This window comes from Zonotrichia albicollis, chromosome W (assembly GCF_047830755.1).
Source record: "Zonotrichia albicollis isolate bZonAlb1 chromosome W, bZonAlb1.hap1, whole genome shotgun sequence".
Lineage (NCBI taxonomy): Eukaryota > Metazoa > Chordata > Aves > Passeriformes > Passerellidae > Zonotrichia > Zonotrichia albicollis.
Window position 1 is genome coordinate 8,781,396 of NC_133859.1, and position 13,256 is coordinate 8,794,651.

The window sequence follows — 13,256 nt, forward strand, 5'->3', positions numbered from 1 at the left end:
CCAAAGTGCCACCATCACCACAGAAGATGGAGGAGAAGAAGAAGAAGAAGAAGGACAGGACACGCCCCAATTCCTCCATCTTACTTCTCTAAACCCCCCTGTACAGAAATCCTAAACCACGTGTCTCACCCTCTAATTAACTAATCCCTTCACCATTCACCCCGGTGAAACCCTCCTATCCTCATACAGGTGTCGTCTCCTGTGTAGGATCAAAGTCCAGCCCCCAGACACTTCTGGCAACATTCCAGGACTCCCGAGCCCCCCAAGGGTGGTCTCGGTGACTCGGCACCTCAGTCCTGAGGTGCTGAGATCCCACAACCTGGCAACACAGATCATTGACAACAGCACACCACATGCAAAAGGAATGACTAGCAGGCCCAGCCTCAAGCACGAGTCTTTGCTGCATCTATTGACTGCGCTGCGAGGAGTCCTTCCTGCCCACACAAACTTCCCTGCCCTGCCATGCCACATCCCAGTTGCTGGCGTTAGTCACTAATACTCCCTGGAGCCGTTTAAATCTCCCGCCCTGCTCCTGGCAATGCCCCTTCCTCACCTGATTGGCTCTTGAGGACTTTCAGGTCCTGACAGGGCTTGAGGCTGCTGCTCGGGTGTCCCTGAGCATGGGAAGGTCCCTGTACAGCTTGATCTGACCCTCGCCCCCAGACTTACATCAGTTACTGCCGTGGCTGCTACCTCACCAACTTCCTCCCACCCCCACCTTCTTCCCAATCTCAACTTCACTCCTGACTCTTCTGCTTCCCTCCCCAGAGAGGCACCGGGGGGTGAGGAATGGGAACTGCGGTCAGTTCATTACATGTTGCATCTGCCACTCCTTCCTTCCTCATGCTTTTCCCCTGCTCCAGTGTGGGGTCCCTACCTCAGGATACAGTCCATGAACTTCTTCAATGTAGGTCCTTCCTACGAGTTGCAGTTCTTCACAAGCTGGTCTAGCACAGATCCTTTCTGCAGGATACAGTCCTTCAGAAACAGACTGCTCCAGCGTGAGTCCTCTACAGGGTCAAAGGTTCTGCCAGAAAACCTGCTCCTCTGTGGGCTTAAAATATGGATTGCACTTCTGTGGATGAGTGCACAAATAATGTCTGTATAATAATTATGTTTATATCTGAGTCATAACAAGATACTACCCTATTTTTTAAATTTTCTTGAGTGGTGGTGGTAACTTAATTTATAATTTTTTTCCCCAGTAAAAGAACACATTGTTAAAATGACCATATAATATTGGCTTTCACATTTATGTATTAGCTTTTGCATGTTGTTATTGATCATAAGTATTTAGACATGGTACAAATTATACCTCCTTTTAGCTGCTTGTTAATATAACATAATCTATCAGTTCAAGTATGCACTGTATAGCTCATAGAAATAGTAGTGTAATGAATATGATGTCTATGTATCGCTTATAGAAATAGTGGTGTGATGAACATATTATACTATGGACCTTAGCAGAAACATGAGATGTTAAAAGGCTTTTGTGTAACTAAGAAAACAGTGTAAAGCCATCTGAGGACTGACGTCTCCAAGTGATAACAGTGACACAAGACAGAGGGCTGGAGGAGACTGGAAAGAGCTCGTTAACTCCTCTTATCAGAAAAGTGTGAAGCAACAAGGATGAAACCATGGGAAGGAATAAAATTTATTGACTTGATCTCAGGATGTCATGCAGATAAGTCAGGATGGGAAACCTAAACACGAGGAGTCCCTGCAACATCAAAAGCTCACAGGAATCTTTGAATAATATATAAGCAACTGAATATGCATGTAACCCCAGCAATGAAACCTTATAAAGAGAACATGATTTTAAGCTGTTTTGGTGCTCTTTGGCCGTTTGCTGAAAGCACCCCAGAGCTGGAAATATTGTCTTTCTTTTATCCTATATTAAATTTTAAAATTTTAAAGAGTGAACTCTGTTTTTCACAACATGGCATGTCTCAGCATAATTAGAACCCAATTTTTCCCACAGCACTAAATTCAACTCGGTGAATACAGCCCTAATTGTAGTAGTTCTCCCATTTCTGTTAGGAGCATACCTTCCTTTTACATACATGTATCCTAATTTCTGTAACTTGCATGTGTAAAGAACAAACTAGTTCTATCTAAGCAGTCATTACAAGATAGATGACCATGCTGTGTAGCATTTTTTGCAACTGTGAATAATAGCTATAGGGGACAAGAAGGATTCTGCTCAATTATGAGTTTTCCCCTGATGCTTTTTAAATGATGCATTTATCTACTCTTCATTTTTCAAAGTATCTTCCCCAACTATGTAGCTATTCAGCAATATCACGTATACTTCTGCATTAGTAAATACCTAGTAGCTATAATTGTGGCCTGAGTATTCAATTGTGGTTTAAAAAAACCCTCAGTATACTTGATGATTTTATCACAGCCTCCGAATTTGGATCACAGACATCATGTAAGAAATATTTTTGTCCTTTAAAGAGTGCACCTGCAGCTCCAAATAGAATAATATATTGCCTATGACTCTGAGAAGGGATTTTTCAGAAACCTTTGGAAAAGGATAGTTATGATCACTGCAGATAAGGAGTTGGCTGGAGCTGAAACAGAATTTGTAATGTAAGGGAATAGGACAGTATTAGGGTTACTGATAACAGGGAGGAAGACTACAGATCTATATTACACCTGTTTATTCTAAGCTATTTCAAGGAGACGAAGTACATAAGTAGGTGAAAACAGGATTAAATACCAATATAATGGCAGCTTTAAAAAATATTACTAGATGTGTTGGTGTCCTGGTTTGAAAAGGAAGTGAGTTTTTTGGGATGCTGTGGTCAAACCAATAGGTGCTCAGATTTGAATATTGGCACCTGGTGTGGCCACTGAGGACATGGATATGCCTCTGAGAACACAGGGGGTTAAAAGCAGGGAACTCCCAGGGGGAAGCTCTCTTGGGTTCCGGTCTGGTCCATGAAGGAGGTCAAACCTCCCCTGCTCAGCTGCTGCGAGCTGGGTGGGGGAGGGGAAGCCACGCGGCCGGATGAGATAGGTTGGAGCCTTGGACAGAGAAGGGAGGTGAAGGCCTTTGCGGGATGGAAGGGTGGAGGAGCACCGAGAGGCATCGGGCAGCCACCCCCCCTACCCCAGGAGAGAGAGAGCTGGTGTCTGTGCCACCTTGACATTTGATAGCACGGCTGGCCGAGATGGAGAAGGGAGGGGGGGGGGGGGTGCAGCGGGAAGGTGCCTGGCAGGGCAGCCATGGGAGTTCTGGAAAGGCAGACCCTGAGATTTTTAACCCTTTTCTTGGATGATGGAAACATTACAAATGCTGATCCTCCTGGAGCTGAATGAGAAGAGACAGAGATGAGATAAGAGGAAATGGGCCACGAGAGAAGTTGAGAAGAATCTTGGGTGGGCGGAGGTGATGGAGTGGCCTTTGGTTGGACTTTTCTTGTATAACCATGGACAGAACCATTTTTCCTGTGACACAGAGACTGCATTTAGGGGGGAGGCAATGGCTTGGAGCCAAGAGAATGCAGTGATGTTATGTGAAGGAGTGCATGAACAGAGACGACGGGTGAGGAGGGTGGAAGTGCCCTCCGTCTTCAGGGAAGAAGAAGATCTCTGTTCTTGAGACCCCTCGGCTCCAGGGGATGAAATTTGGGGGGGACAGGTGTCCCGAAAGAGAGAGACTGGGCTTTTTTTGGATCTGGGCAAAGCATCCTTAAAAGGGGAACTCTAGAAACAGCTCTGGTCCATGCACAGTGGTGAGAGCACTGGGCATGGAAGGAAGATGTCATGATGGCGAATGATATCCGGGCGGTGCCACGCGTGACATAGAAACACAAGAGGTCTCAACTGGGTTTCCTGGGAAAGCCTATGGTACAAGAAGGACTCTTCTCTCCTTGATGAACTAAGAATTGATTATCTAAAGGGTGGTGATGGACTGAGAGTTGGTGATCTGAGGGGTGGATGTATTGGAAATTTGGTGCGGGGAGGAGGAATGTTTTTTGGAAGGTTTTCATTCTGAGTTCTGTGTATGTTTCTCTTTATATATAGTTGTAGGTTAATAAAGTTTTTCTTCTTTATTCCTAAATTTGAGCCTGCTTTGCTCTATTCCTGGTCACATCTCACAGCAGACACCAGGCAGCATATATTTTCATGGGGGCACTGGCATTGTGCCAGCGTCAAACGGTGACAGTTGGTGTTCATGTTAGATACAGATGTAGATTAAGCTTAGTTGCCACCACATAAATGCTGTTTTATATATGTACAAACAGAAAGCTATAGAAGTGTGTACATCTGTATATATAGAAAACTCCCTTGTGAAAAATGCATATTATATGATCGGCTCTTCTCAAATATTAAAAGGAATACTATATGTGTTATGTTGATAAGTTATGTTGTATTAATTTGTAGTACTGTATTGTAAAATATCCGTATTTTATGATTGGCTTTTCACAAATACTAAAATGAATATTATATATGTTATGTTAGAAAGTTATGCTGTATTAATTTTCTTAAGTAGTGTGTTATAGTTTTAGGTTATAACATAATGTTAAAATAGAAACTATGCTATGTAGGATACTTTTTTAACTAGCTCAAGAAAGAGATGAGATAATCAAGAAATTCTTTGCACAGAGATAACAGCAAGAAGACACTAAAATCCCAAAGAGAAAGAATTATTGCCTCCTTATTGTGAAGAACTAGTCTCCTTGCAGACTCCATGGAGTCTGACCATGATTTACAAGATGAAGGGGAGGAAGTTGACAATAAACAGAGAAATCCCTAGTTTGAAAGGAATGTATGCATCATGTATGAGCTATATGAATATGCAACAGACTATTGCTTTTAAGGGTTAATCCTTTGTTAGCAAGCCATGCTTTTTTAGGAAAGCATCTGAACGTTCATATTCTTTGCTTTTGTTGTCCTTTATTGTCCTAACTCTGATTGTCCAAATTCTTATTGCTCTAATTTGTATTACTATTTTATAACCATTTTATTACTATTAAACTTTTAAAATTTTAAAACAAATGTTTGGCGCATTTCACAATTTGGTGCTGTGACTCGTATTTAACATCTCGCTGCTAGCACCCTAAGAGATTCCAAGTAGGGAAGGTGCACCCTGCACATTTGGCAGCCCCTGCTCTGTTTCTCCTGGGTGGCCGACAGACGCAGGTTGCAACCGGTGGACAAAAAGAGACAATAAAACAAAGAAAAGGGAAATAGGCTCCCTAAAACCACGGTAATTGGCCCCCTAAGACTAGTAGTGCACAGAAAGAACCCGAAAAGGAAAAAAGGGTTGGTAAGTACTTTTCGGGGGGACAGGTACGGAAGAATGAATGTGTGTGTGATGAGAGGTGGGCTGGTTATCCCAGACCTGCTACTTGAGGGGTTTCCCGTGCTGCATTTCCATCTTTTTGCAAGAAAAGCGGCCAGTAAAAAGATGAAGCGAGAGATAAAAGGAGTGAGAGAATCCTCTGGAGTAACTGAGACTGGGTCTCAGGGAGGGGTTGGACCCCTTGGAGGACAGGAGCAGAGGGGTTTCCTAGCCCAATCCACTAGGAAACGGGACAAAAGGGAGGGGGCCCTAAAAATTCTGCTGGGTTGAGGGATGAGAATGCCCGAGAGCATCCAGAATTAAAACCTGCTGGGTTGAGGGATTAATATTCCAAGAACATCCAGGGTTGACAAAAATTCTGCCAGACTGAGGATATGCCCAAGAGCATAGGGAGCTGGACAACACAGCTGGATTGAGGGATAAAAATGCCCAAGAGCATCTGGGGTTGGACAACACAGCTGGACTGAGGAATATCCAAGAGTACCAGGGCTGGCCAGTAACATCTGAAATTGTAACATGATTTGAAAGTAGAAGGTACCTTATTGTTGCCTTGCTGTGTGTGAGAGTGAGTCACACACAAAATCAGCCTCAATTTCCCAGGTGGGTGGGAAGGGGGAGCTGTGGCATAAGGTGTAGGTGACCTGCAAACAGGCCATTGTTCCCCTGGGCATGTGGAGGGGGCTGTGGCTAAAGAATGTGAGTGATACGCAGACAGACTCACAGGTGAACTGGTACCAGAGGCAACCAGAGTCAGGGCCCTTCCCAGAGGCCTGGTGATACTGAAACCTGGAGGCCAACCCCAAGCTGAGGGGAGGGCACAGGGACCTGCGATTCTCTGGTGGCAGGGATCTGCTTCGGGTCCTGAGGGTGTGAAAAAATGTGTAGAAGTGAATGAGAAATAAAAGTGAGTGAAAGTAGATGAATGAAAGTATATGTAATGTAGACTGTGTGTTTTAAGCTTCATTATATCTCCTTGGAGGGAGGTGTAGTGTATTGAAAAGTAGTGTGAGAAAAAAGGGTTTTTTTATTTTTTTTTTGTGTGTAGTTGAAAGAAAGTGGTATTCAGGTTGCTAATGAAAGTGAGAAACAGAGGCATGGGATGAATAGACAAGATCTTGAAAAATGGGACAGAAAACCACTAAGTTGGATACAGGAAAGAAAAAAGAGGGAATAAAAGCATACTAGCAGAGATACCCCAAAATAGCCCTTTGGGAGTTATGTTAGCTAACAGAGATACAACTCCTTGCAAAAGGAGAAAATACAGGGTATGCAGTAGTTGATGGGAAAAACATGCAAACTATGGAAAAAGGGAAATTAAACTAGAAAGCTCAAACTTGTGAATTATATACTTTAAAAAGAGCTGTTGCCTTCTGATACAAGGCTGGCGACCTGGTTCTGAGGAACAGCAGGGCGACCCACTCTCCAGGGTTGCTCGGGCCTATGAAACACGCAGACACCAATGTGGTGGACAGTCAAAAGGCCTTTATCATCTCTTCTCGTGGGGTTTTATAACCTAGGGTTTTTCTCCGTCAGAGGGGGTCTGTCTTTACCATCTATGGTTAGTAAGGAGTGGAAAGTTACTGGGTAGGGAATGGAAAGTTACTGGCATCTGGTTTAGGGGGCTACATTCCTGTGTTAATTTTCTTATCTAAGGGAACAGGGGCCCTGCCTTCCCGTTACATCGTGAGATCTTCCGAATGCCTGACCCTATCTACCACATCTCCCCCCCCCTTTTTTCACAAATGAATGAGGTAGTCATATACATAGGTACTGAAATGAGGTATAAGGTTGTAGTTCGGTAAGGGAAAGGGGTTTGGTAAACCTGAGTAAGTTTTTGCCAGACAAGTTTAGGACTTGTGGCTAGCAGTGTTCCCTGGTTGAATTCACAGCAATTGTCGCCGGCCTATGAACAGGATGTTGGTCCATTCTAGGCGGGTCTGAATGAATGAGACCAGCTTGTTCAGCAGGCATGGTCTGAAGGTAAATGCCAAAAGCAGCATTGCCAACGGACCTATTAGGGTAGAAATCAGAGTGGTAAGCCATGGTGATTGATTGAACCAGGACTCGAACCAGCCCTGTTGGGCTTCCCTGTCGGGCTTCCCTGTCCTTCTGCCTCTGAGCCAGTCTGTTTCGGAGTTCCGCCATGGAGTCTCTTACGACTCCTATGTGGTCTGCATAGAAGCAGCATTCCTCTTTCAAGGCGGCACACAGGCCTCCTTGTTGCATGAACAGGAGATCCAGACCTCGCCTGTTCTGCAAGACCACTTCGAGAGTGAGGAGACTGACTTCTCTAGAAAGGAGATGGATTTCTCGATCCTTTGCAAGTCCTCATCGATTGTCATTTGCAGCTGGAACAGTCCTTGGTGCTGGGTCGCTAAGGCTGAGACACCAATTGCCGTTCCTGCTGCTCCCAGGCCAAGCAGCATTGCGATAGTTATGCCTGTTATTATTTCTCTTTTGTGGAGCCGGCTGGGTTCCTCAAAAAGGTGATACACTTCTTGGTCTGAGTGGTACAGGACCCTAGGAACAATCAGAACTTGGACACAAAAGTCGTTAGAGTCATCAAATGTGGCAAGGAACACAAAGGGACTCACTCCAGATCCCTGGAAAACCCACATCCCAGGTGCGGATGGGACTACCCACTTATTGTTTTTCCTGTTGGGCTTGACTACTTTGGTGCAGACGTTGCCTCTCCGCCTAGCTAGGGTTGCATTGCCAAAGCATCTGCCCTGGCCTGTGACTTGACTCAGGGTGATTCCTTTGTGAGGGGTTTCCCATCTGCACTGGTGAGGGGCATCGGCTGTGGAGTAACTGAGGGGAGTGTTTAAAGCGACTCCTTCGTAAAAGGGGGGTTTGACATCGTAACAAAGCCAGCAGGATTCGGTTAGGTTAGGGTTGGATTCGTTCAGAGATATAAAGGTAGCTTCTAACATACGAAGGATTGGGTCTGAGTCCGACCCAGCTGAGCGGTCTATCTGAAAGGCTTCCGCATGGCCGGTGGGGACTTTGCTGACCCCTGTGGGTAGGGTTTTAGGGTAGGTTGTGTTTCTCCCTTTCGGCACGCTTTTAATCACTTTGTTGGGTCCGACCGCTTGGGGCGTCGACGGTTGGAGCCTGATAATTCGCACATTCACCCTCTCTTTTGACTCTTGAAGGACTACTGTCCACGTTCTGCCTATGGCCCAACTGGGGTGATGTGGCTGCAAGACCGTCATGTTATAGCTAGTGCATTTCCGAATTTTTGGGATTTTATGGCGATTGCAATAAAAGCTTCCCTGGAGGAAGACTGGTGTTTTGCAGCCGCTGGGTGCCCAGGTGAACTGTAAGAATTTGTCGGATTCTTGTGGGTCCCAGCCAGTCCCCGACGGTCTGGCATCTGTAACTATGGTTTCACAGCCCCAGTGCCCACAATATCCCCACCCTGGGTGATTGCAGTAGCTTTTTCCTGGGTTTGAAGCTGGGCACCAGTAGGATAGGTACATGTGTGTGGCGTGTGGGGAATTGGGGGTCTACCTTTGGTTGTCCTGGGAACAGATCGGAGATGCGGAGCAAGAAGGATGGGGTGTTTTGTGTGGTGATTTCCCTGAGCACCTTATCACTACTAAGGTGTCGCATGACCCACCTGAATGGCTGATGGGGGTAGTGGTCTGGGCTGGCTTGCCCTCTGGCAACAAGCCCCAACAGCAAAATCACACAGAAACACCGTTGATGCTTGGGTCTCACCCGTGCGGGTCTCTCGGGCGCTGCCAGGTGGCTTGGTGGTCTGTCACTTTCCTCTGGAATGGGGATGTACGCGTCACGAGGACGTCCCATGAGCATGTCCTGTAAACAGAAACTCGCAATTCTCGTCAGTCTCATCCTGCTTGTTATGAAGGTCGGGCTTGATTAACTTAAGTGGACACCACCTGATTTTGCCGTCCTTTTTGACAGCTGCGTGCCCTCTCCCCGTGAGCATCAGTCTCTAGCCCCGTTCCCATTCGCCCAGCTCATTTCTGATTACCACCTGTGGGCCCTCCTCTAGCGTTCGGTTGGCCCAGTGTTTTTGAATGGGACTGTTTGTTTCATCTCCCCTAGGGAACTGATTCAGTGCTAGCAAAGCGGTTGCCAGCATACGCGCCTGATCTCCTGGGGGAATGGCACTGGCAAAGCCCTCTACCTTTGCCAATACTTCTAGCTTGGTTTTCAGGGTCTGATTTGCTCTCTCTACTATGGCCTGCCCGGTACTCTTATACGGGATACCTTGCACTAATGTGATGCTCCATTTTGAGGCGAATTCTTGCACTGGTTTGGAGGTGAAATTGGACCCGTTGTCAGTTTTGATCTGCTTGGGGACACCAAGCCAAGCCATAGCTGTCAGCCAGTGCTGGATTGTGGCCTTGGAGTTTGTTTTGGGGTGCTGTATGGCTATGATCGTTACGCTATAAGTGTCCACTGTCACTGCAAGCCATGCTCGGGGCTTCAGCAGTTGACACAAGGTGAAGTCCGATTGCCATATCTCTGAAGGCTTGAGACCTCTCGGGTTGACCCCACAGATCCATAGGGGTAACTTCTGGCAATAAGGGCAAGTGGCTACCACATGTTTTGCGTCCGCCGTCGGGATTCCGCATCTCTTTGCCAGTGCTTTGGCGCCGATGTGGAGCGACTCGTGCAGCTGACGAGCTTCCTGCAACGTCCATACGCCTTTTGCTGCGGCGTCCGCTTTGTCGTTGCTTATCTGGAAGTAACCTTTGACTGGGTCATGGCTGTTGATGTGAATGACTGATATGGTGCCCTGTCGCAAGGAGAGTGCTTCTTCCAGCATTAGGGCTGCTGCTGATGTCAACACTCCTGGTCCTGCCATGGCTAGGCAGAGCCTTGCAATGAATATAGAGTCCGTTACTCTGTTGAGATGTTCTTCTTGGAAGAGTCCGCACGCCAAGACGACTGCTGCAGCCTGCAGTTGTTGCACTGACAGTGTGGGGTCACATGCTTTGACGCATTGCCATTGTTCTCCTGCCTGCCACACTGCTGCTGCGGTTGAAGTCATGGAGGAAGCGTCTGTGAAGACCGTTGGTCGTGGCTGCGGTCGGTCCTTGACCTTTGGCGGTATGTCCATGTCGACTACGGTCAGCAGCTGAGTACAGGGTGGTTTGGAGGAGTAGGAGATTTCTCCTCCGAAGCCGGTGAGAGTAAGGGCTAGGTACTCCGATATTGTGGCTGACTCCGAGGTTGGTTGCTTGCGAAACGGAAGGTGGATGCTTGTCGGCTCAGTCCCTAGGTGTTTCAAGGCGAGTTTCCTGCCTTTCATGATGAGGTTAGAGATGCATTCGATTCCCAGGGAAAAAGCACGAGCGGGTCTTCCGAGAACTACCCATTGAATCGGTCGGGCCTTTTCAGAAGGTCCTTGAGCCAGTTCTCCCACTCCCCCCTTCGGTGTAAAGTGGACGTACAAGTCCAGTGGCATGGCTGGGTTCCACCTGGCAAGTGTGCCCGTGGACATCTGGCTTTCGATGAAGTCAAGGGATCTCGTTGCTTGCGGCATCAGCTTCTTAGGTTCCCAGGGGTGCTTTCCTTTCAGGAGGTCATATAAAGGGTCCATGACCTCGGGAGGAATCAGGATGATGTTGCAAAGCCACTGCAGCGATCCCACCAGGCGTTGCACGTCGTGTAGCGTTTTGACGTCTTGACTGACCTTCGCCTCGGGGGGTGTCACGTAGGAGCTTGTGGTCCCCACTCCCAGGAAGGTCACGCAGGGTCCTCTCTTGATCTTTGCGCTCGCGATCTCGAAGCCGTTGGCCTGAAGGGTTTCCGCGATTGTGGACACCAGGTGATCTACTTGGCTTACCGATGGTGCTGCGACTAGGATGTGGGGAAAAATCCTGCAGTCTGGTCCCATGTCCGCCCAAAACTGAAACCCTATGGCATGTGGATCTTGACTGCCGTAAAGGCGGCATGTCCCCCACACCATCAGGGGTTCCTTCCCTATTCTCATGGCCAAGGCTACCCAGGGGTCCCGCTCTGGGGCCTCTCCCTGCTGGTCTTGTGACAACGGCGCGGCTTGTGGCGGTGGGGGGTGCGAGGGTGTTACTGGCGGTGCTGCCCCTCTCTGCCATTGCACCGTAGGCGGGGATGCAAACTTGGCTGCTCCGTGTGGGGGCACTGGGTATGAGGGTCCCCTGCCCCATTGGGTGTTGCTGTAGCTGGGCCGCTGCATCGAGGTGTCTTCCCGCAGCTCCTACAGATCCCTCTCGGGCGTGCTCGGAGTGAGGGTGCTGCCAGGGAAAGCTGTGCCGGCTGGGGACAGCTCGCTGAGTTGCTGCCCTTCCCCAGAAGCCCGGGCTAACGAGGTCGTCCTGCCACTCCTGCTTAAATACAATCCGCCCAGCCCCATCAAAAAGCATGCGGCTTATTTGCGTAATATCAAAAGTGAGCAGATCGTTATTGCTAGAAAGGTCGTCCACAAGAGTGGGTACTACAGCTGAATTGACCCCTTTTTCTGAAATCGCTTTGGCTTCTTTTGGGTTAACTGGGGTGTATGCCCTTTGTTGGTTCCCCTGTGCTCCGGCAACCCCCACCGGGAAAGCGTGCATGGAGGCTGCCGGTGCCCGGTCCCCACAAGCTGCTTTTATTTTTCCCCAGTCGGTGAGTTTGTGTTGCGATTGTTTCCCGATATTGTTTAAAGCTTTATTCGGTTTCGCTCGAAACCGCATTAATTCTGCTCTCTCGGTTTCCGAGTCCGATCCGGGCTCACTCGGCTCTTCCAAGCTGTCTGAGCAGCTGTTACTTGACTCTGAGGTGGAAGATGACTGCCAGCGCATTTCCGGCACTCCGTGCTGTTTTGTGCGGCTTCGATCCCGCTCCTCCCTTCAGTGGTGGTGTCGTTCCCTCCCCCTGGGCTCCCCCCGCCTCCTGCTGGGGGAGGTCCTTGCCCTATAAGGACCTAATTTGGATAGAGTGCTCTGATTGGTCTTATGGTCCACCGCGGGGGCCGCCCCTTCTCCCCGCTCGCCAGCGCACGCGTTGTTAAGCACACTGACTGCATTTCCGCCGCCCGCCTCCTCCCTTCCGCCCTTGCCATGCGGTTGGGCGCCATTTTCAAACGCATATGGAGGGGGCGAGTTTTTACCGATCCCGGCGGGGTCCGACAAACCGGCCGTGTTCCGAGCCTCCTCCGCGAGTCCCTGCCAAAAATATCGCGCGCTGCTCTGCCTCCTGCGCCGGATCGGCGACTGGCGGGGAAGGGACGGATAGAGAAACCGTGGATTTTTCGGAAGGTTCCGCGGGGGGGCTGGGACCCGGCGGGCTCCGTGGGAGGGTCGGGGGGTCCCCTGGATGTTCCGGGGGCTCTCCTGGGGGCTCCGGGGGGTCTGGGCTCAGGCTCGGGAAGGGGTAGAAAGTGCCCGGCCACCGCATATTCCCGCATTCAATCCGATCGCTCTAAGAGGCGGTTTGTGTCGTGGCCCCCACCCCCAGCTTTGGTGTTGCTAATAAACGTGTACGCGGGCTTTCCGCGTCTCCTGTTCTTCTAATGCCTTGCGTAGGGCCTCTTCTACTTTCCCCCACGCTTTGAGGCGTTTACCACTGCCTGAGGACTTAGTATCTTCTGCTAGGGTGGCAGTGCACTTCTCCCACACTTCCGAATATAATGTATTTACCGGACGTTCGATCGTCCCCAGCTCTAGGAGCCTTGCAATAGCAAGATTAGAATTCCTGAGCTCACATTTAATTCCCCATTGCTCATGAGCCTGACTTACGACCCTCGCTGTGGATCCCATGGTCCACGCTGGTCTGAAGGTGACCTCCCGCTGCACTAGGCCAGCTGTGTAGCCGCTGTCCTCTGTCCAGGCGAATTCCTGTTCCCTGGGCGCTTTCCCGGGTTTTGGCACCAGATGTTGCCTTCTGATACAAGGCTGGCGACCTGGTTCTGAGGAACAGCAGGGCGACCCACTCTCCAGGGTCG